The sequence below is a fragment of the Natrix helvetica genome, assembly GCF_964273705.1.
Source record: "Natrix helvetica genome assembly, chromosome: 4".
Taxonomy (NCBI): domain Eukaryota; kingdom Metazoa; phylum Chordata; class Lepidosauria; order Squamata; family Natricidae; genus Natrix; species Natrix helvetica.
The window spans coordinates 39,749,806-39,775,771 of NC_138550.1; the positions used below are offsets into that span (position 1 = coordinate 39,749,806).

At 34.6% G+C, this 25,966-nt stretch overlaps 1 protein-coding gene across 5 annotated transcripts in view; it reads left to right on the forward strand.

Moving 5' to 3' along the window:
* Positions 1-6,489: 6,489 nt before the first annotated feature.
* Positions 6,490-25,966, forward strand: part of EPHA6 (EPH receptor A6) — a 173,260-nt gene continuing 153,783 nt past the window's right edge. Inside the window, exon 1 of one of the 5 annotated variants that reach the window (XM_081951465.1) lies at positions 6,490-6,503. The gene's annotated coding sequence lies outside the window, so the exon portion shown is untranslated. Of the gene's footprint in view, positions 6,630-24,480; positions 24,606-25,966 lie in introns of those variants that run through there. The other 4 variants (XM_081951463.1, XM_081951462.1, XM_081951461.1 and 1 more) reach the window with 4 other exon arrangements.

A 25,966-nucleotide genomic window follows, 5' to 3' on the forward strand; every position in this document is an offset into this window, starting at 1 on the left:
ATTCCCGACTCTAGGGGGTCGTTTCAAACCTGAAGAGCCAAAGCTGTCCAAAGATGTCTCCATTGTCATGTGGCCGGCATGCCTAAGGCACACAGAACACTGTTATCTTTCCACCAAAGGTGGTCCCTATTTTTTCTAATTGCATTTTTACATGCTTTTGAACTTCTAGGTTGGCAGAAACTGGGACAAGTAACAGGAGCTCACTCCATTATGCGGCATTAGGGATTTGAACCGCCAAACTGTCAAGCTTTCTGATTGCCCTGTATAATGGCATTTGCTGACATTGATGAATAGTACTGTATAATCAAATTTTATTCCAAGTAATTAAATACTTCTTAATTAAATTTTTTTAAACAAATTGTCCAAAGTAATGTAATGTGTACATATATCAAAAATCCACCATATATATAAATGTAATGAGGACATCTGCATATCCATGTACCATTATCTTATTGATCTAAACCAAAAGTATATAGCATCCATTTATCCAATGTAACTCTGAACAGCGAATAAAATGAAAAACATTCAAATCATGAAACCAAATATAATTTTTAAAGTAAAAATAAAACCACAAAACTACATGTAAGATTTAAACTTAGATAAGCCATTTATTACTACCAGGTGTTCCATCACCATTTTCAAATTTTATTTCTGTAGAAATAGAAAAATGCATTGTATATATATATAACTTTAAAGTGATGAAATGAAAGGGAGAGTAATCTATTAAATGTGCACATCTTTAAAAACCATCAAGCATACTGATTCAATATTTTAATAAGCTTCCTTGGCTTATTTTTAAGGCAGTCTGTAAATTCCTATATGAAAAATTATTTTATATATCAAGCAAAAGTCCCATGTGACTTAGGTATTTGTTTTATGTTGTTGAAATAATCCTTTTCATTAATGCAAAAGTTTGTGATTAGTCTAATACATCTTAATATTTTCAAACATATAGTCACTGAATTGTGATGGGAAATATATTAATCAAGCAGCTTTTGTTTTTCCCAAAATTATGATTGTCACAGCAGTTTTCATTGCTAAATATTTTCATGCAACTCTTCATCCAAAAATATCATATGCTCTTTGAAAAATTTGATGGAGAAGCCAGTTTGTTTGTTTATTTTTCCAGAAAAAATCATGTAATTTAAAAGAAAATATGTAGCTTTCCATCAAAAACATTGAGTGTACAACAATTTTCAGCTTTGGCTCTCCAGAGTTGACCTATGAATTATAATACACAAGTTCTATGCCAGTAAAGAAACAAAAAATATTTTAAGAAAAATAAATATGATTCAAACAATACCAACACCAACTCAAACTCCTTTCTGTTGTAGTACTTTCTTATCCCAACTTATCCCAAATTGTAATATTAACTTTCTTAATGTCTTGAGGTCCACTCTCTTTCTCTAGTACAGGGGCCGGCAACCTTAAACAATCAAAGAACCACTAAGGTCCTAAACAGAAGCCCCACTTTCAATTCTGGAGACAATGGGAAGTCCGGTTCCCTCGAGTCTCCCCCTAGTGTGCCATCCTTTTTCCTCTGCTGACTAGAAGTCTGGTTCCCCCACCATAGAGTCTCTTCCTAGTGCGCCATACTTTTTCCTCTACCTGTCCTAACCAAAAGTCCTATCAATTGTGGAGCCGACCAGCGACAGGGAGCCATAGCAAAGGGATGAAAGAGCCACATGCGGCTCCAGAGCTGCAGGTTGCTGACCCCTGCTCTAGTGATATTTTTATTTAAATGTATTGCAGCTATCAGAGCCTATATTTCTGCAAATATGTCTCACCCTTTTTCTAATGAATCCCTATATTCTAACATTTAGGGAAAGCTTAGAAAAATAAATCATGCCACATCAAAAGTTTTATTTTTTTATTACAGTTGCTATCTACCCCAGAGCCTAATTCCTTTATTACAATTCTTTTGAGGAAATCAATTTGTACTCCCATCTATTTATTTTGAAATGATATTTTTAAATTCATGTCTGTGAATCATTTTTATAGCAAAAGCTAAATTGTTTTTTTTAAGAGTATTGAACTATGAGCTTTCCCAATGTAATAAATGTTGCCTTGTTTTGTATTTTATTGACCATGTTTTGATGAATTTTTTAAAAATCACCAAGTTTTTTAAAGGCTGATATCTATACACCATATTGTAAAAGTCTGGTTGGCATAGTTATAACAAAAAAATGGACACTGAGTTCTTGGTGTGACACTGTGATAGAACCAAAGTGAGTAACTGAATGTAAAAAAATCTTTTTAAAGATAGATGAATTTCTTTTTATATATAATTTATATTAATAATACTGAGATGGTCTTTGTTCTGATAGTTCGAATCCTAGCATCATATGGTGGGGATGAGCTCCCGCCACTTGCCTCAGTTTCTCGCCACCTAGCAATTCAAAAGCAGTTTTATATGCAAGTAGATAAAAAGGTACTATTTCAGTGGGAAGTCAAGCCTGTGCTTCATGCAGATTGCCAGAACCCTGCTAGCATTGAACCTTCCTGGATGGAACTCCCGTTTGCTAGATGACTTTGGTGGAGGGAGTAGGTTCAAGATAATGCTGCAGGATGCCATTTGTCTTTCTTTCTGATAAGGAGCACTTCTGCCCCTGTGGGACAAATGAACTTGAACTGTAAGGGCTAGCAGCCTAAGGAAGCCTAATTACTTCTCTGTATTAATAGTCTCCTGTTCTGACCCCCCCCTTCCTCCTTCGCCCACACAGAACACGTTCCGGAACAATACAAATGAACAGGGTTTATTTTACAGACAGACAGAAAGTTCCGTGGCAGTAAACCACCACGACAAAGCTCACAATGACAAGACACGAAAGCAGCTATCCAGCTTACTACGTTTTCCACACCAAAACTTCTTGCAGGAGTTCTTTGTTGACTGCTGCAAAGGGCATATCCACAGTCAACCCTTTTATAGCCTGAAGAGGAGTCTCCTGATCAACAGCTGAGAGCCCTTACTGCCGATAATTACGCCCACGCTCCTTGCGTCTATGGGCGTGGTGATAACGACCGTCTAGGAACTCCCTGTTAATCTCTGACTCACTGTCTCGTGACTCCTCCCCACTGCTCCAAGGCATGACATCAGGAGCCCCCCTCCTCTGGCTCTCACCACTGCTCCATGCCTCAGGTGCCTCCTGGTGGCCGACCAGACTCTCCGATCCCTGCTCAGAGTCGGAACCCTGTCCAGGGTCCTCCACATTCTCCTGAGCCGACTCATAGGGACCCTCACTCTCGGAGTCTGGTGGCAACGGCAACGGCAACGGCTCCTGCTGGGCCACAACAGTCTCCTGACTAATGTAACATTCCCATGCACTAAATAAACAATTTCTATTAGGTTTTTTTTTTAAATGAAGATTAAAAACTTCTCTTTATAATGTAAAGAGAAGTAAAAGGAAAGGAAAAAAGTAAAAGAAGAATAGAAAAGGTTAAAGATACAGAAAAGTAGCTTACGAGCAGATGAGAGTCAAGGGATTTCAATCAAACTCGCAGCCAGAATGCAACTATATGGACATAAGACTCACATAAGCCTCACTTCTTAAACACTTTTGGATGTAATTAATTTACAACAAAGAGATTTTTCTGAGTGGCAGGATAAAAATCCCATTTATTATTTATAAGAATAAGTTATTATTCTTTCTCAATTACAAAGGAATAAAGAAAAAAAGTTTTAAATATTTAAACACTTTTAGCAAAACCTTAACAAGGATGATGTAAGAGAGATTTAAATGGATAAAGGGAATAGTTATTTTCAAAGATGATATTTTTGGTGACAATGCTTTTGAATAAATTGGAATTTAATTAGGCATTAAACTGGACATTTTTGGAAATGTTTTTCATTTACTATTAAAGAGTGCAAGACAACTGGTAAATTTACAAAACATTACAGACCTGCGGTCATAGTGACCGCAACAGTTTTCCAAAATGTTCTGAACACCCCTATTTTTAGAAATGGATTATTACGGTTGTGAATAGCTTCTTGTTTTCCCACCAATAAGAGTATGCAGCATCACTATTTGTCCCCTTACAAATTAATGCACAGTAGCATTTTTTAATACTGCACATAAGATAGTTATTTTGTTGAATAACCCAGATTCTTTTGGGTAATCCATCATTTCTGTCCATTGGTTCAGCATTTAAAATGTTTGTTTACTGTGCAGGATTCCATTGCACTAGTTCATTGGAATAATTCATTAAGTTATTATGATGAAAATATACAGTAATTTCTGGTTCTTTTATAATGTAAAGTTGTTAACATGTAAAAACAAACAAAAATATTAATTTACTACAGTCTGAGACAGCTCAACTATTAGTAAAGCTCGCTGAATTTAATGGAGCTATCATTAAGTAAGCAAATTTACAATCTAAATTCTTTTTAAAAATGTATTTCAACTTTATGAAAGAGGGTTTCGTATTCATTGGCAAATATGAATTAATCACTGTAACTTCTCTTATATATAATGGTAAGGTGACCAACTTTTTTACAATGAAAAGGAGGACAAATAAATTGGAAAAAATATATCGTAAATAAAAGAAATATTTTATTCATTGCAACAATAATACACTAAAATATGATATATGCATGATAAAAACGTTTGCAACATTTTATATTGTAATTATGCTTACATGCCTGTTAATTATTATTTAAATGAGTACTTTTCCATTGAATTAATATTTTTTGTCAATGTATCATCTTCTAACAATATATTGGAAATATCTGAACAAGAAATATCCTTCATATTGAATTTTACGGCAAGTGCTGCAGCTAGAGTATCAACATTCAATCTCGATTTCTCACTTGTCGAAAAATCATTGGCAATTGAAAAAAACTCTTTCAACTGCTGCATTAGTTCCAGGGCAGCACAACGTAAATTAAACAAGTATAAATAAATGTTCACATGGAATATGTTCATTTTTGAAATGGCTGAAAATATCCACCCATCTTTTATCAATTTCAACATGTTGATTTTCCCATTGTATTAATTTTTCAGAATTTAAATATACATTCAGTCTTCTAATTTCTTCAAAGAGACAATTGTCATCTATTTTAATGTCTAGCATTTCTTTAGATAAAAATTCTTGAGTCTTGACGAATTGTCATGTCAAATACAAATACGTCACATAACGTGCAACAGATTAGTCTTCAAATATCGAAAAGGAGGACATATAGGAGGACACTTTTCGAGGGAGGACAGAACTTACAAAAGAAGGACTGTCCTCCATAAAGGAGGATGGTTGGTCACCTTAATAATGGGGACAATTTTGTAGGCCCATAATTCCATTTTCCACTTAATTATTTTTCTTAGAAATAACTTAGAAAATCCTTGAAAAAATGAACTAATTAAATAAATCTGTCTCCATCGGCCTGTGAAAACTGGACTTTTCTAGTGTTTAGTATAAGTGTAACTTACTTATTTTTTCCACGCAGAAATTCCAGTGTAACAGCCATTTCTTGCTTGCTATGAAAACATTAATTTCATATGGGTTTCTTGGCAGAATGAAGCATAGAAATGTTTTCATATTAAGGGAACCAAACTAACCAAATCTTCCATGAACTGAGGCTTTATTGTCACAATAGAAATGAATTTATGTTCCTTTATCCGAACTGGATCCCTTCCAAATGAAGGAAATGCCTCACAAGAGTTGTCTTCCATGTAAAAATAACCAGAGAAAGTAAATCTGCACATAGCACTGGACATGCAAGTTGTCTTTTTTGTAAACTAATAATTTAAACTTGGTAACTCTACTTGATAATGAAGTACTGCATTTTGTGAAGTCTCTCCTTGTCCCTGTACAATGTAATTCTAGGTAGACAGCTGCTTTTTTGTCCAAAGCTGGTAACTGGCAACCTTTTGATATCCAAGTTGGCAGTTTCTTTGCTTTTTGGAAAAGGAGTGGAAAGTTCAAAGAAAAACAACGCAAAATACATTATCATTTATAAACCTTGTGTGAAACTAATCAATATTTAGAGATAGAAAAGTTATATTTATAACTTAGATAATTCGATCCTGTCATCTTCTCTTCAAGGGTCCAATTTCACAAACCTCGGGAAAAAGAAATATGTATTTTGTTCACAATATTGTATGTTTCTGCCTTTCATCTGGATACATAAATATAACACGGAAACCATACTAAGCAGCAGTGCAGGTGAAGCCATCCATCCAGCTGCATAGCTCAAACCAGACATAAAATATGAGGTGAAGTAGTGGGCAGCAGTTTTTAAGAAAGGCATTGGAAAACTATGCATTTAGATGACAGCAACTACAATGATAAAGGGGATTTATGAGGAATAGTTGAACATTATATTGTGTATCTAATAGCTTGTAGCCTGAAAAAAAAGACTTTAGGGAGGTATGACAGTAACCCAAAAAACATGACAAGGAACAATGGGTTTCAATTATCAATAGTGTCAGGTAATGAGGATTTAACAGCTGCCAGCTGATGTAAGATTGTAATCTGAAGCTGATGCAATGAGGATGATTCAGCAATATATGGTATCGCCTCTGTAAGACTCTGGTGGAGTGGAGACTCTGGTGAGGGGTGTGTGTGTGTGGCCATTAGAGGGTGTTTCTCTCTCTCATCGTGTATCTCATTTCTCTCTTTGTGTCTGTAGCTGAGTGGTTAGGGATTTATCTTCCTGTATACTTCTGTATATATTTGTATATAAAGCACTATTAAAGGCTCTATATAAAGGCTTTGTCTGCTCTGTGCTGTGTTTTGGTCCTGGAATTTATCTCATAATAATAGTCACACTGCCAAAACTCTGACAAGTAGGTTTTGGTTAATGATCAGCCCAACAATCCTAATGATAAGACTACTTTGTGAAATGTTAAAGTGTTTTCTTTGGAAGTTGTTTAAGCAATGTTGAATTCCTGCCATTTGTCAGGGATGTTTGATAATTGATTGTGCACCACTCCACACAGGGAGTTGAATTAGATGGTTTTATAAGTTTCTTCCAAATCTTGCACCCTGGATTTTTCTGTGTCAAATGATAACAATTATGCTCCTCATTGTTTTAAAAAAATCATTTGGAAACAGCTGTTGCAGGAAGTGGTTTAAAAGTAACACCCATTAAAAACATGGAACTGATAATTGGATTATGATAACTATATTACATAGTTTTGTCTTCATTCTCCTTCATTGTGGCATTTCACATGGTTTCATTTAAGATTAGTTACTTTGGAAACACCAGGCATAAGGCCTGGTTCTCAATGTTTGGATAGCAGAATGTTTAATTCATTTACTTATCTTTTTGAAACAGTAGGCAAGACACGCCAGCACTGAATTGACTGAGTGTGGAATCCATAAGCTGCTTTTGTCTTCTTCACCGTTTTCTAATATGTCATTTATAGAAAAAGAGCCAATTGGCTCAATTTGGAAAATATCAGAAACATCCAAAAAAGATTTTCAGCATCTCAATATATTCAACCACACAAATACATTTCCCCCCCAAGGAGCCTTCTATGCATGAGAAAATTGGTGAATGTGAAATACATTGTTATGTGCAGAAATCAGTCAGAGATTTAATGGATTTGAACTCTGATATCTTCAGCCTGTTGATAAGATTTTATTTTCTACAGCTGGAAAAAAAGCATGATAGTGAGTGGGCTGTTTTCCCTGCTAAATATACTGGGATTAACAATTAGCCTTAAAGCTGCTCATCAAAGGTTTTGGAAGATACAACAAAAGGCATAGCTGATTTGAATATAGATTTCTTATCTTCAGGACCAGTACTTTGGTTATAGGCTCTCAAACTTAAAAACAAATTGTACATAACTTATTGTCATATTTGGCACCAGAACTACTATCATTAATTGAATTGTGCCTGATTTTACAACCATTTTGCAACAGTTGTTAAATTAATCAGGCTTCCCTCATTAAATGTGCGCAAAGCGCACACAAAGTGAACCAGCAGCAATGCTGGCAGCAACTCACCCCTATGTGCTTTCTCTGACCCATGTGTCATATCTTGGCCATTTCCACATACCCTTCCCAACCTGAATTGCTACCCACTGCACTCCATTCCTAATCTGCACAGCACCCTCTTGCACTATGCCAAGCACTCCGGGCACCTTTTCTAAACCACAACGTCTTCCAGGCACTATCCCCAACCAGCACAGCAAGTCTAATATATCCCTGCAACCTGCCTGTAATCTTCCTGACCAGCACTGTCCCCTATGCATCGTACATAAACCACACAGCATCTCTTGTGCACTTTCAGGCATTCTTTTCAACCTACATTGTCCACTTCTATGTGCCCTCCCTGATCTATGTGTTACCTTTGACACAGCCACACAGTCTTCTCATGGTACCTCAAACATACTCTTATGAACATTCCTGATTCATATTCCATGCACCTCCCACTCCCTCCCCTACATACTGTATTTTTTGGAGTATAAGATGCAGCGGAGTATAAGATGCACCAAGATTTTGAAGAGGCAAATTTTTTTTAAAAAAAGTGTTTGCACTCTGCAGACCTCCCCAAAACAGCCTGTTTTTTGCTAAAACAGGCCCATTTTTTTCAAAAAAGGGCATGCATAACCTTTAGGAGGCTTATAGAGTGCTCCTGGGGACTGGGGGACAAAATTGAGGAAAAAATGGCCAGTTTTTCCCTCATTTCTGCCCTTCCTAGCCCCCAAGAGCACGCTGAAAGCCTCCTAAAGGCTATGCATGACCATTTTGGTGAAGAGGGCAGGGTTTCGGGAAGCGAAAAATGCTGTATTCAGTCTATAAGACGTACCCAGATTTTCAGCCTCTTTTTTGAGGGAAAAAGGTTAGTCTTATACTTTGAAAAATACAGTAATAGCAGACACCATACTTAGCCTTGCAACTTTCTTCTGGCTTCCCCACAGACTTTCTCCCTTAAGATTTCCACAAGCAAAGTAAATGTTTCCCACAAGGAAACTTAATGGGAAGGCTGGCTGGAAGTCAGAAGTTGCTCCTGTGCCCATTGCTTTTTCCCCCATCCATGGTTATTCTACTTTTCTGCTTAACTAAGAAACATCTATGAAATAATGATCCAATCAGTCATCATGTGTAGTATATAATATTTGTACATGTCTAGTATTTATTGTTTTTATGTATTTATTCAATAACAAAAACATTAAACATATTAAAAATATTAAAAACTATTTTCATGAGAATGCAAATAGTAAAAATGCACCTTACAAACAGTATCCCAGTCCATCATCATAAACCAGACTTGATGTCAAAGTGAAGTTTTGAGGCCATCTGAGAAGGCCAATAGAAATAGGCCAATCTAACTTCAGGGGACATCATGTTCTAAAGGATACGTGCCCCAGGAAAAAAAAAGATTCTCGTCCTGGGTCCTTTTAGATAGATAACACTCCTTAGATGACTCATAACATGACCCTCAGATGGACCTGATCAGACAGATAGATATAACTGGAGAGAGGCAATCCTTCAAATAACCTACTGCAGTCCCATCCACAAATTCTTCATATGTAATTACCAGCACTTTAAATCAAAACCAAAAGGGAACTGTCAACCATATGTGTGTGTGTGTGTGTGTGTGTGTGTGTGTGTGTGTGTTACTGTGAAAGTCCAAAATCTGGTGAATGTCGACATTCACCGGTGAATGTCAACATTCACATAGTCGCTTGGTGCATGTCCGAAATATTTGCTAAATACCCTTATCCTCTCGACACCCTTACCCTAATACCCTTATCCTAATACCCTTATCCTCTCGACACCTCGGCTCCTCGCTTCCTTTTAAGCGTCTTCTATTCGCGGACTTCTTTTTTTAAAAAACCTGCGATCCTGCGCAGTTAGAACGAGTAGTTTCCAGGACCGCGAATTGAAAAGCAAAAGTAAAGCGTTACGCTGACTCGTTATATATATGTCACCGTGAAAGACCAAAATTGGTATGTGTCATTCACCAATTTCGGTCTTTCACGGTGACACACACACACACACACACACACACACACACACACACATATATATATATATATAATGTTGCGGCAGACGGGGGCAGGAAACCTCAGTCAGCCAGAAATGGGACGTGAGACCACAAGGTTCAAGAGAAAACAGGTTTAATGATGCATCAGAGTTCAGAGCGTTAACACAGCAAAGTCTGAACTGCCCTGGCTAGGCCAGGACAGAGCTTTAATACCCCCTCGGAATTTAGGGGGTTACACAGGCGTGTTCTTCCAAGGAAAAGGAGGTACATTTTGGATTCATCATTATCATTACAGCTTTTACAGTAAGATGTTACAAATATTCTTTTTCGAATATTACAGAAACAGAAGTAGAACTCTTGGTTACAAAGAAAGAGAAGTAAAATGTTAGCATTGGCAATCTTTTCATAAAGTTTATTAAAATGCTAAATGCCACTTCCTTATTCCTTATCTTACAACATCTGTTTTTCTGTGCCCCACCGTGAAGCGTTTTGCAACCTATGTTTCACTAAGATTTGTAATATTTTCTATGCAAGCTACAGAAGTCCTTTTAATATGCAGACTTAATTAATGCTTTTATCAAGGAGTTTATCAAGGAGTCTGGGGGCTCCTATACCCTTCAGGTGAGGGGGTTATTTACCTGCTGCCTTATATATATATATATATATATATATATATATATATATATATATATATATATATATATATATATATATAGCAGATTTTTGTGGAAAATAAATTTTGTTGCCCACTGTACATTATAACAGAACTAAGAGATTTTATGATTTAAATTGGACTCTAGCAGGCACTAAATATTCCTGGAAAAAAAGAACAAAGGGTAAACTTGCTTTCAATTTTTATCCGTGCTACAATTTACAAAACAAGATTAGAGCCAGAAAACAGTAGCCACAATATCAAGAATATCAGTAACCATGTCTGTTTCTATTAATAGTCTATGTTCAAAAGATGTTAATGAGGGAATGGTGGATGTGCAACAAACCTTGCTTAATGCAGAACTACCAAAATCATATATATTGGATTTTTAAAAACATGGATTACAAGCCGACAAGTTTTAAAATAAATGTAAGTGACAGACCAAGACAATGACCCCAACAAGGATTTTTTTTGGTTGATATTCCTTCCTTTGGTCACTCTTTTTTCCTTTTTGTATTTTTATAGGTTAATTGATAGAATAGCGACTGATAAATCTGCTTCTTTTGTAAAATAAAACTAAGTAAAATTGACAATCTTTCTGCCATCTTCCTTTTTTAGCCCAGATAAGAGAGAAAATAGCAATGATTTCATTAAAATATATTCGAGGAATATAAAGTAGCAGGAGATCATATAGTGCAGGGGCTGCAATCTAGGGTGAACACTCCATGATCAACATGTCAAAAGGATTGAAATCTATAAAGTGCTTTAAGCTAGGATCGTTTCCAGAAAGTTTATATATGGGGGAAAACGATATTGGCTGTAAGACAGAATACCATTTTGAATATGATTTTTTTAAGCCACTTATATATATATCAACCTAATTATCAGACAATGTAACTATGCTATTTGTGAAGTCTACTAAAGAAGTTATCCAACTAATGAAAAAGATAATGCCAGTCTGGAAAGCCTTGTTCTTAAAAATATAAGCTGATTTTTTATTAACATTGTTTCAGTCTCGCTAACAATTATTTTATTTTATTACAGTTGTTCTCTACCACATGGCTACGTTTTTCATGTATCCCTTTCTATTGCTTCTATTATTGCATCAATTTTGTCCGTCATTTTTACATTCTAGTTATTCTTTGAGATCTCACAATTATAGTCAATCTTATTTACTTTAATGTGCTATTTCTAATTTTTGTTTCATAGGAACAATTTATTTTCTTTCATTCTTATAATTTCTGAGTACTCATCTTAAATTCTTATTACTGGGTTTCTGTTTCAACAAATAAGGTAAATTCTCCCAACCAAATTCAGTAAAAAAAGGATTATTTTCCTTGGATTTATGAAATCAATTCAGTTCTGGGACAGCTGATAACTCTACAGCTAATGAATGCATTTGGTTATAGAAAATAAATAACTCTTATCAATGTAATTTGTTATTCATTCATTCATTTGTGTCAGTAGCCAATCATTTATCTATTTGCTACATGGACCAAAAGAATGGATGAGAACATTACCTGATTTCCCAAATTCTTCATTTTCTTCCTGGATTTCTGGACTATGGGCAATATGGTATCAGATATGATCATTAAGGATTCTACCTGTTGCTATAGCCATGCATAGATTGAGATCATTCTTTGTATTACCTAACAAAAGAGAGCATTGTCACTATATTTATAAATATTTGTATATGTCATAGATTTTGTGAGGAATAAATATCATTGATTGTGCCTGTATTATTGACTCTCAGCGAACAAGTTGGATAACTTTTATTCTAGGGAAACTATCACTAAATATATAGGATTTTTTTCATATAAAAACAACTGCTGGCAACAAATAGTTTTTTTCCTCCATAATAACCTACCGGTAAATTATGTTACATCATGACATTAATTGAATTCAAAATAACAAGTTGAATTGTGTACTTTTGTGAGTGGGTATACAATTATGGTTTTCAAGATCATAATTCAGAAATGAAGGATGTCATGTTAATGCTAACATTTACAATTACTCAGCTTATCCATTACAGATGCTTTTCATTAATTCACCAGTATTCTCTCTGTCAGATCCTGACTTGTATGGAATCTTTACTTCATAAAAATGTATGTATATAAACAGTTTAAAGTATGAGAAGTAATCAACAAGCAGAATTAATATATTTGAAAAATAAATAAATAGAAGGCAAATGTACCTAACAATTTTAACAGTTTAACACATACTCTGGTTTAAATAACTATTTATTTCATAGTACATAAGTTAAAAAAAAGCAGGTGTGGATCCAATTAAATATTTATTTATAGCAAATATTTATTTGTTTACTTATTTATTTGATTTCAGCACTGCATGACTCCAGACCACCTGTGAACTTTTCACAATATCACACAAACCAAATTTAAAAATGCAATCGACAATAGACGAACAAATTGGAAAATATAACCAGCCCAAAAATCCAACCAGTACAGTAATAATAATGTTACAATAACAATGATAACAATATAAAAACAATGATAACACAGCCTTTTGGCAGCTTTGTGGCAGCTGCCTAAAATGTTTGTAGTCAGTGTTCATACAATTGGCTGCATAAATCTTGTCTAAAACAGCAAAGAATTTCTTTTTTATTAAGCCAACAGCTTTTAATCGGGCGATGTTAACACTAAAAGAGAAAGATAGCCTCCAGGGCAAATCTGAAAAATGAGTTCTCAATGAAAGCACTCCAACCTGGCATGTTCCATAGTTTCTCCACGAGGGTAGTAATTTAAAGTAATGAGTAATCCTTGTTGAATGACCTTCTACATCTGTTGCAGCACTGCCTATCGAATCTGTAATTCACTTTTCATCTATCGCATTTGAGTACAATTAACCATGCCATCAAAAGACCCTGAACAAAGACTTTTTCTACATAAGTTCATCTCTATTTAGCCCAAGACTGGGAGAATGGCAAAGGTCCATTCAATAACTTTTGCCAGTGTACAAATTATTGATGGAAGAAAAGATTGTATATAATAGGAAGGGAGCAATGCTATTGTTTGCTTGCTGTGCCTCAGTCTTTCAAAGAATGTAAGAGGTTAAAGTTATCTAGTTACTGGAGCAAACAATTAAAAATCCCTTTCATCAAATGACATTGTCAGGAATTGAATGTGCTGTTTATAAAAATAGATTATTATATTGTTGTTGCCAGCATTTGTTATTATTTTGTTGGTCATGGTTCTAGAATGAAGCAAGCCATTGGCTTTTCTAGAACCGTCGGTGGGGTTTGTTTGTTTGTTTTCATGAGTTTCAGTTTTCTCTTAACCTTGGTTATAAAAACCATTTTTCTTCTTGAAAATTATATATTCACTAACTAAAGCATAACCCTGCAAAAGAAATTACAGTAATATACATGGAGTTTTAGCAAATTTTAATTGTAAATGTAAATTGTTGTGATTTTAGGGAGAAGTAATGTTTGTTTAGTATCTACACAACAGCTAAGAACAATCTTTCCATTAATAACAATGAAGCAGGATTGCGGACTGGACTAGATTGCTGTGTATGTGTGAGTAATAACAACAGATGGACACAAAGACTTATGCATATCTGAAAACATTGCTATGGTTCTTTTTAAACTTATTTTACTGGAAGCTTGGCATGAAAATTGCAAGTGCAAAGTTTTTAGCTTCATTCCAAAAACATGTTGGCTATTTGTCAGTCCTGCTCTTCTAACTATCTTCCCCAAAGGAAAATGAATGAAGAAATATTAATGGGAAGGAAAAGAGTGCCTTTAAGAAGAGAAAATAATGTTGCTAGTTTAAAACAAGTAACCCCTGAATGTTATTATTTTAGTAGATCTATGTTGCTTGCTTAGGTGGCAACCTCTAACTGACCATGGTTGAACATCCTGCAATGACCCAATTCTCTGGAAAAGGTGCTAATTTTGGGAAAGGTGGAAGGGAAAAGATAATCGGTCCCACTGGGAGACCAGTGAAAGAACAGAATAAGGATAGAGTACCATAATAAAATATATTAATTGTAATTCCTAAGAGTCAAAAACAACTTGATCGCACATAATCATTTAAGTTTTTTAAAAAATAGAACTGACTTTTCACATAATAAATTAATTTTCTTGGCTATCCTTAGTATTCTCAGATATCATTTCCAACACCATTCAAAAGCCTGCTTCTTCAATGTCCAACTTTTGCTTCAACAAAGAGTCACAGGGAAAACCATGTCATTGTATTACATGAACCATGTTAGCAAACAGCAAACACCAATAGCAAACAGAACTCCAAGGCAGGTAGATTCCTCAAAGAATAGTTTTATTGGATATATCAGGGGTTCTCAAACTTTTTAAACAGGGGGCCAATTCATGGTCCATCAGACTGTTGGGGACCTAAACTATAGTTTGATCTGTCTAATGACCAACTGGGTGGGTGGGGCCAATTTAGGGCAGGAGCATCGCCAGGGTTGTCACAACTAACTGGGTGTGGCCATGGGCATGGCCCAATTGACATCGCTCACATGGGTGGTGTCTGTGGCTTTGGGCGGGGTTCGGGAGGGAATCCAAGGGTCTCCAGTGGGTAGGATAGTGAGCAGGAGGCTCGTACTGCAGGATGAGGTGAGACGAGGCAGAGGGGGGGCAGCTACAAATAGAAACCCATTTACCACCATGTGCTCACCACCCTTTCTGTGCGGGGGGAATGGTTTCTGGCTGTAGACCCAGCCTGCCATCCCCTCAGCTGGCATACACCCTGGCTCCAGAGCCATCGAAGCAACAAATGAAGGCAGGAGGAAGGAATATGATGCAGACTGATGGATGCACTTACTCCATTTCATTGTCTGTTTTGGCTTGTAGTTGGAGAGCAGGTCACTGCTGTTCATCTTTTCCTCATCCCCCTCGCGGGTCTTGCTCTTGGCCTGCATGAGGAGCATATTCCACTCACACACCCGACCGCAGTGGTGGGCGCACAAGAGGGGTGCTGCTTCGTCAGCAGGCCCAGCGGGAAATGGGGGAGGGCGTGACATTTCCCCATCCACTACCAGACCCAACATGCAGCATCTGGCCAGACTTATCTGAAGAGGGGAAGGGTAGGAAGCAGAGGCTTTCCCAAGGCTGGAGAAAGAGGGCCTTTGAGCACCAGACACCGGTTCAGTCAGCACTCTGCCAATTTGCCTGCTCACATGTAGGGAAGCTCTGCTACCCCTGAGCTGCACCTTCCCAGAACTTTGGTCGAGTGGGGGATTTGACTGCAACCCTCAGCTTGGAACAGGATGCAGTGGGGGGGACTGCCTTCAGTCCAGGGAAGCCACCACAGTTTTGGGTGCTCTCTCTGAAGGAGCTGCGTCAATCAGGCAGCGCCCCAAAATTACTCTGGAGTTTTTCTTTTCCTGCAGCAATATCAACAACTAGATATCTTAACTGCTTTAACTACAGCATAAATACCATTAGCATTCCAAAAAGACAGCCATGATGAATTATTCTAAAGTCTGTCTAGTACAGCAGAAATTGCCACTTTACTTTTTAAAACGTTTGTTTTTAACGTAAAAAAGAAAAACTAGTCATTGTCATGCTACAAAGCAAAACACTGTCATTCGGTATCATATTTGTTTCCAGCAATACCTTTGGTCGTCACAAAAATTCCATTAGGATAGTGAACAGTAAAGTTATTGTATCTGGGCAGCAAGCATATGGATGAGAACTAGGTGACAGCAAAGATATGAAGAAAATGTCCCCATCTAATGATAGTGTGGTGTTTTGCAGTTATATACATACCAAATGTGTGTGGTCTTATTCCAAATAACATACTGATTATACTGCTGCCAAAATAAATACAATGGTCAAGTTATTCTACAACATGGAAAATAAGCAACTGATAAACACAGCAGATGGTATGTAACTGAGCACTGTCTTTGAATGATGTCCTCTATAATTACCGGTAGGCTGAAAACATTGTTACAGAGAAGCATAATAATCATAACAGTAACAACAACAGTAATATTAAGCTGCAGTAAGCTTTATTCTAATCATAATTTTGGAAATAAGAAAGGCAACATATGATTATTACATACTCGTACTACTCAACATACTATTTTAATCACATCTTAAGGACCTTCAAAGAGACTTTTCTGTTGTGATATCTGTTCTCTAGAACATCATTCCTTCAAAGAAATAGATTAGACTTACTCCAACCCAGATGGATGTCCATAGGTGTTTGAAGACTTGGCTTTGTTACTGAGTTTGAAGTTCTGGGTATGTAGTTGATTATTTTAATTGTGTTGGTTGCTTTTTTTAAATTTCAGCTACTATATATGTTATTTACTAGATTGTTGTGATAATGGAATAGAACAACAGAATAACAGAGTTGATATTTTAGTTCAACCCCCCTACTCAAGCAGGAGACTCTATAACATTCTGCACAAATCCAAAAATTTCAGTCTCTTCTTACAAACCTCCAGTGATGGAGCATTCATAACTTCTGAAAGCAAGCTGTTCCACTGGTTAATTATTCTCATTGTCAGGAAATTTAGCCTTAATTCTAGGTTGAATCTCTCCTTGAATGGTTTCCATCCATTGATTGTTCCCTTGCTTCTGGTGCTTTAGAAAATAGGTTGACCACCTCTTCTTTGTGGCAGCCCCTCAAATATTGGAATATTGCTATCATGTCATACCTAGGCCTTCTTTTCACTAGAGTAGACACACCCAGTTCCTGCAACCGTTCTTCGTATATTTTAGTCTCCAGTCCCCTAATCATCTTTGTTGCTCTTCTCTGCACTCTTTCCAGAGTCTCAACATTTTTTCTATTGTGGTGACAAAATCTTGAGCAGTATTTCAAGTGTGGTCTTACCAAGGAATTATAAAGTGGTACTAACACTACATGTGATCTTGATTATCCTTCTGTTAATACAGCCCAGGATTGCATTGGCTTTTTTGGTGGCTGCAGCAAACTACTGGATCATATATAAGTGGATGTCTACTAGGACTCCTAGATCCCTCTCACAGTTGCTGCTATTGAGTAAAGCTCCACCTATCCTATATCTTTGGTTTTTCATGCCTACGTGTAGAACCTTACTTTTTTCACCTTTGATTTAATTTTGTTAGATTGTTAGCCCAATTTTGTTAGATTGTTAGCTCACATCTGTTGAGATCCTTCTGGATCTTGAGCCTATCTTCTGGAGTATTGGCTATTCCTGACAGCTTCAGGTTTTCACCTGAAAATTTGATGAGTTCCCGTCCTGTTTCCTTACCTAAATCATTTGTGAAGATATTGAAGATTACTCAGCCTAAAACAGAACCTTGGAGTACCACACCACTTACTTTCCCCCATGTAGATGTAGTTCAAGAACTATTCATTAAGTGTGTTCTGTCAGCCATTTATGAATCCATCTGGTGGTGATGCTGTCTAACCCACATTTTTTTTATCTTACTAAGAAGTAGGTTATTGTCTATTTTGTCAAATGTTTTACTGAAATCCAAGTATATTATGCCTTTTATTTTAGATATTATCTTATTTTTATTTAATATTAGGCTCTGAGAGTCATGAGTTTGAGATGGGCAGCCATACAAACAAATAAATAAATCTTAGAATTATATACATAATATATGGGATGTAGTTAAGTAGATAAAATAATAACTATCTGAAATACTGAGGTGGTTCTTGAAAAGCTAATTTTTTCATTGCAGATTTTCAATACAGAGAATCTAACTTTTATTTTGAACCTTTATTAAGTATTAAATATTTGCAAGAAGCTCCAATTTAATAAGGTCTGCTCAATCAATGTGAACTGCAGAAGATTAAGAATATTCCAAAATATTTCTAAAAAATCTATTTGTCTTCTGATTTAGTAATATAAAATTTTATGTTTGTTCTGAAAATCATTGTGTTTTCAAATGTTAAGAACTCTGAGTAATAAAAGAACTTAAAATAATCCTAATATCATGCAGAGACCAAGAGTTAATGATATTTCATTATTTACAAAAACCTGTTTTAATTATATTTAGTTATTTTAAGGTCTATTTTATCTTTAGAATATTGTTTTATATACTTGCTGAATAGGAGCTGCATCAAGATTTCATGATTTACTTACCCCCCCCCCCTCCAGTGTATACTGCAGATTTATTAAGTAATAGGTTTTTTTTTCTGAAACAGTCTGATTTACAGAGCATTTTTAATTCCCTGAAATTATAGCTGTTTTGCTGTTGAAACTTGCTGGTGTCATTGTGTTCATTAAAAATAACCCATCTTCAAGCATATATAAAGACAAATAATGTTTCAAGCATTCAACAAACTTAGTAGTACATTTATCTCTGCAAATTACTTTCTTGTCCACTATTTGGGAATAGTGAGGTGATAATGAAAAATTTTGAAGTCATGTAGTTTTTTGCATCTAGGTTTTATTTCTTCAAGGGATTTAATCAAAAATATATTGAGGAGAGTTAATCTAAAAGTGAAAGGTCTAAAATAACTACCAAATAAGAATTTAGAATATACACTTGCAAATACAAAATTTACATTTCAGCTGCCTGAGATTAGTTTAAGCAGTTTTAACTTAAGACATTGTAAGAATGAAAGCAATTAGTAGTGAGGCAGAAATGAACATCAGAATCCAAATCTTCTCTCTGTCTCTGCACTGTTTGTAATCTGATTGAAGTAAGATAGCCAAGTGGGAAATGTAATCTTGAAATGTAACCTTCAGATCAGAAATATATATTGTCTGTGAACACGTAAACAATGTTTACACGCTCCTTCCGCACGAAACTCAAGACCCACCTGTTCCAACTAGCCGGCCTGGCTTAAACTAGAACTTTCTAACCTCCCTGGCAATTTTAATTACGGTAAATGTAAATTTTGGGGTTTTAAATTATTTTAACTGTTTTAATTTATTGTTATTTATTTTAACCTAGTGGCTTTTATTGGAATCTTATTTGTTAAGCATTGATGTCACCTCCTCCATGTCACATCTGTATATTTGTTTTTGATTGTACGTCGCCCCGAGTCCCTTTGCGGAGAGGGGGCGACTGATAAGTCAAATAAATAAATAAATAAATAAATAAATAAATAAATAAAATAAATAAATAAACAATGAAATGAAGTACATTAATATATAGTCTTTTTCAGGTGCTAAATAAATAATATTACATAATAAGGGTAGGGATAGGTATTATGCTTTGACTCTGAATTATTTGTGATAGTAGGACAAATGCACAGGAATTGATTACTAAACACAAACTTTAGTGAAATCTGAACCAAGTCACACATTTATGCAGAAAACTCTTGTCTTAAATCTGCATATTATGACAGATATCATCTGAGAGATATAGGTAGCATTTATTCATCTGAATTTCATTAGCATTCATTAGCCTCCAGAAAACAAATTTTGACTAAAAATCTTAACAACTAATCAATTTCTAATCATAAACACTGGGCAAAAAGTATTTTAATTAGCAAATCTGTTCCCAAGTTGATATTTTTTTTAAAGGCAAAACTTTATAAAATAAATATTGGAATGAGAAAATGGTTGGTTAAATCAGCTTAAACTAATATACATATGTATGTGAATTTATGTAATTCTCTATATTTATTTGTGCTTGTATTTCAATTAATTTTTATGTAAACTATAATTTAATATATGTTTAAATACATTGATTTTTAATATATTATACTATTATATATAAATGTACAGACAAATCATTTGTCAATTATAATTATTTTAATATACAATAATTTACAACAAATGCATTTAGAAACTATAACCAAATTCTATTATATTTTATTGTGAATACTTGGTAAATATACACATTGGAAACTACATACATTCCTGCTAACACATGATATTCAAGGTGACTAGCAAAGCAAATGAGATTCCATGGTTGAGAAAGTATAGTGTGTACCTCGACAAATATAGAAACCATTATTTATATATATATAAAAAGTAATGCACCATTCTCTACTTTGAAGGCACTGAATTTCTATGGCAGAACAGATTATTTGGGAATGTGAAATAATATTCCCTTGTTAAGAAAGTTATTTTTTTAAAAAAATATTATTTTTCCTGGCATAGTTTTCAAAATAACAATTAGTTTTGCTACAATACCCTGAAATAGCCAAAAATTATGAATAACAGACTGTATTTATTTCAATGTATGAGACATTCTTAAGATTACTGTAAAGTTCATAGATGTTGCAATCTGGTTACACAAATCAAGTTTGGTCATTTTGTGTAAGAATAATAGCATTTTCCATCATTATTAATATGTTAGAATAGAATAGAATACATTTAAGAATAGAAACTGAACATTATTCTACTATACATGAAGAGACAAATTGTGAGAAACAAGATTTATTTTATGTTATCTAGCTAATTCTGCTAAATCTTGAAAAAGAAGTTTGAAGATAAATGTGTTAAATGCACACTGTTGAGCAGAAACTTCTTTTAGTATTGTAGTTTAACAAAATGACTGTAGAAGAATTCATAAAATAAATAATTAAGTAGCTGGGAATAAAGCTTTTTTTAGAATGTGTTGATGGCCACAACATATGCACACTTGAAAATGTTTACCCAATACTTTTTCCTCTGTATTTTAGCTAATTGTGTCATCAAAAGAACTGGCTTATCAAAGCCTTACTGGAAAAATGGACTAACGTAAATTTTGTTTCAATAGTGTTTTACAATATTTTCTAGAATATCACATCCAACATAAATAACATTTGCCATCACTTATAGATCTTGTAGAATAATTGGTTCTGAATCCAAATTCTGTATTTCTGTATTTATTGACTTTAGATATACTTCAATCATGATACTCTCTTGGCAATTAAAAGCATTTCAAAAATGTTATTTATCATTGCTTGTTCACATTGAGGAAGGCCTCACTATCTACCTTGCTAATAATTTCCACTACCAACTGCTCATACCAACAAAAATCTGTCTTCCTTGATCTAAAAACATTTACTCTATGAATATGCCTGTATTATTATATGATAAGATAATAGGTCTTGGCTGTCATCTGTGTGGCATGTTTTCAGGTATTTAGAAAGTGTTATGTATACACTAAAACATTTTATCTCAAGATTGATATTACCCAACTTCCCAAAAATCAGTTCACAAGATCCAGCTACCTGTACCTAATCATTATCCTTCTTCTTGGTACCGTTTCTTATTTAGCTGATTCATGACTATGTACTGTATATGCATCAAACATTTTCATACAACTTTGGAAACTTTCAATATGAAAATCTTGTTATCATAAACCATATTTTCAGAATAGTAAAAGTTTATAAAGAAATAGGAATGTACAATGTATTTTAATTCATTATATCCAATATATAATATTAATCTATCCATATTATTGTTTGATCCCAATTATAAAATAACATAAAATAATTGTACAAAATGCAAAGCAAGTGACCGAATTTGGGTTACATATTCTAAATATTCTGCAGTGTTTCATTGCAGAAGTAATCTTGACACATAAATATTTAAAGACTCTTTCCCTGACATTTCCATGGCATTTTTCTCTTCCAAAAGAGAATTAAAGAAAGAAAGATTGATGTGTCTAAAATGGAAGGAAGTCTTGGAAAGTTCAGGCTGATATGAAGAACAGAACCAATGGAAAGGGAAAAAGAAAGTATTAATTGGCCCCAATGGCAAAGCCTAATCTATATTCATTTATTAGGCCCAAATGTATTAGTTTCTGACAGCTTCTTAAATACATTGGTATAAGACCACCTAAATTTAGAGCACTTATATTTATTTTGAGCTCAATCACTGGTCTCTGTCACTGTTACCCATGATGTTTCCAAGATTTCTGTGTGTTTCTCAGTCTCCCTGGAGATGACAATGATTGAAGACAGAATCTTTTGCATGAATAATGTATGGTCTTCTACTGAACCACTCTAACTGGGAAAGATTACTGTCAATGATAACGAATAAATCAAAATCTTCTAATCTCACAGTGGTTGGATATATCCTCTAAGTACATCTTATTCATCAAATAAACTTACCCCCTACTCATGTTCAGATTATATATTTCTCAAATTTTCTACTCTCATAGAGCAGTTATTTGCATGTTTACTCAGAATTATATCTCACACTGTTCACTGGGATTTATTTACTCCCTTAAACTGCAATCTTATCAACTCTTTTCTGGTAATACACTCTTTTGAGGAAAATAATGTATACTTCTGAAGTATATAGAAAGATCATGGGAGCAGAGGTAAAATTATAATACAGACATAATTACATCATCACTTAAATGTCATGACTTATATATTTGAATCAAATTCCAGGATACAAATATGGAATAACATTTGCACAATAATGTCAGTTATCATTTTGGAATCAGCAAAAATTGATACTGATGCCTTTAAATATTGCTTTATTAATCACTAATATAAATTCTAATTTTCACTCTATCCATAAACATTTATTTAGAGGTAGTCCATTTACAATTCTAATGGCTTCATCTATAAATCAAAAACTTTTCATAAAATGTATTAGGGAGCAACTTACATAAAACAGTTCTAAGAATGTTGGTGTTTGATTTGGGTATGCCCAGGAAAGCACCAGGCTACCAGTCTTTCTTCACAAATTCAGTCATGACAAATCTACTCTCAAAATAAAACTTTTTAATTTATTTCATTTGCGGTTAGTTAGTGTTGAACTGGATTTCATCCCATTACTCTCTACATTTTTTTTCTTTTTATTATCCTTTAATCCAGGGGTGTCAAAGTCACGTCATCACAGTGGTGTCACATGACATATTGGGACTTTTTTCCCCTTCGCTAAAATGGACACCTGGGTAGCCAGCATGTGACACATCCAGCCCATGGGCCAGGAGTTTGACAGCTCTGCTTTAATCCCTTTTATTGGGATGGGCTTAGGATGACTGAATGGAGCTAAGCATTTAGTGAACAGGTGCCCCTCCTAACTCCTACTCAGAGTTCCCAGGAGATATTTTCTCTTTATGCCCCGAGAAAGAAACATTTGTCACTGCTTAGCATTGAACACCCCGCCTTCTGAGTGGGATGCAAGCATTTTCACTTCTAGGCAACCACACCACTCACTGTCTACATGCCAAGGTCTTTTTTAATAGGAAGAGCTGCATACCTATACAGTAGACCATTCCATTCTCCATGTTCCCTTCTTTATACTTAGCTATAATGAAAATAGTATGTTTGTGCAGTATTTCACATTACAGACAGTTCTTGCTTAAATATTGTTCAAAGTCATTAAGAATGACTTTACAGCTGTAAAGCATTTACAACTGCCATAGAATATTACACTGTCTCAAGTGACTGCATTTTGGGTGCTTGGCAACCAGCTTGCAATTATAACTCATTACAGCATGACTATAGCTTATTATTTTATTTATTTATTTGCCATTTTACAGCAAAAAAAATTCCCATTGAATATGCTGAATTCACTTAATGCCCTCATCGTTTGATAAGCAACCATGTAGTCCACCTAGAATGACTCACTTCACAACCATCATAAAAACGATCCTTAAATCAGCTCTAATCCTAGCCAATCCTAAGGAGGGAGCTATTCCTTATTTATTTGGAAATAAGTTCAGTGTATGTGTAAAGAGGGTTCTTATCTTGTCCCTTATTTCAGGCAACCAAAACATCAAAATAGCAGATTAGGCTATTGTAAAACAAAAAGAACATCTTGAGTAGAAGAAGTGCATGCAATTGCTAATTGAGTTTCAATGACATCTGTCAATCCTTTTTAATCTATTTTCTTCCTTGTAACTCAAGGTGGCAAATGTAATACTGCTTCCTCCCCCTATTTGTAACAGTTTAGGAATATTATTATTTCACTACTTCTTCATCTTTAAAGGCTGCTCTAAGTTCCCCATCCCTTCAGAAAGTGGAATAGGAAACATCACTAACCATATCTCATTCCCTTCCTTGACAGGGTAATTGGTTTGATGGATAAGGGGAATGCAATATATATAATGTGACTTTGGCAAGGCCTTTGACAATTCCAGATGGCATTATCAAAAAGTAATTGGAGAACTGTGAGCTGGCAGATGGCTACAGCAAGGTAACAAATTCCACGGGGGTAGTTGTGCTAGAAAACCAACAAAGACTGTTATGGCAACTTAGATATTAACTATTTATTGGAAGATAACTAAGGGATCTTATAATCCTCTTCATCAGATACTCAAAGCAATTTCTTCCTAATTAGAGTACCTAAATATCTGTATAATAAAATAGAAATAGATCTTCACAATAGCATCATACAAGGAAATGTCTAAATTGAATAGAATGAACGTTTTGATAAATTCTAGTTTCTCAAAAATCTTCCTTGAAAGATTATTTATTTATTATAGTTTGAGATCATTGCAAGATATAGTAGATGGAAACAGTTTGTGATAGTTGACTGCCAGTGTTTAATCTGTGTCAATTTATTTTCCTGCTTACAGACGGCCTATTTTGTACAAATACAAATCAGAATTGTTGACAAGTGACGGAAGCAATTAAATTCTGGCTGGATATAGTTATTACATTTGCAAAAATTGCTTTAACATATATAAAATTCAATGTATTCTTGCAAAACCTGTGTCATCTTCTTTACTGCTAGCGGATAGTTGTTTTGAAGGTGGCATTAGCCAAGTGAGGCAGAATAAAGCAGAGGTGTGTGGCTCTGCTTCATATAAACCTGCAGCTGTATCTATTCTTTTGTCTAAATCAATTACATCCTCAGAAAAAAAAAATTGGTTGCTTTGGTTTTTCACAGAATCCTTTCTTAGCCATATCTCTTTCCTAGAAATGTTTTCTCCTGTGACTGCAGAGTTTAAGAAAAAGGAAGCACTTGCCTTTAGCATCTAATGTAATTGTGTGAACTAAGAGTAAATGTGTGAACTAAGTGTATATTATGTATAGTTTGAGGCACTGGAAGTTATTGTTTTTTTTAAATATATTGTTTCCTATGTTTTTATTATTTAAATATTTTAAAAAATATATATCCCATTAAAAACAAAATTGGACAATTATTAATCAATAATTAATTATATAATTGTTTTATGCAAATTAATTATACAATTAAATGTCTGGTTAATTTTCCTAAAATAATTAAAGTATCTTTCAAAATGTATTTTTCAAAGTATTTTCCCCAAATTATCTGTACTGTAAAGTATATTTTCTTATTGTGAAATCTGTTCATTTGTTTATTTAAATATTTATATTTTGACCTTCTGAGATAAATTCAAAGGAGTTTCAAATACCTGTATTTTAGGAAATGGAATTTGTTCAAAGTGCAAATAGTGTATATAAATGTGGATCTAGGTATTTATGCATCTATAAATGCATCTGTGTAGTGTTATATTAATAAAATGATTTCAATCGTGTGTGATACAGAATACAAGCTGCAACATGGATACTTCACAAAAACCTAATCATGTT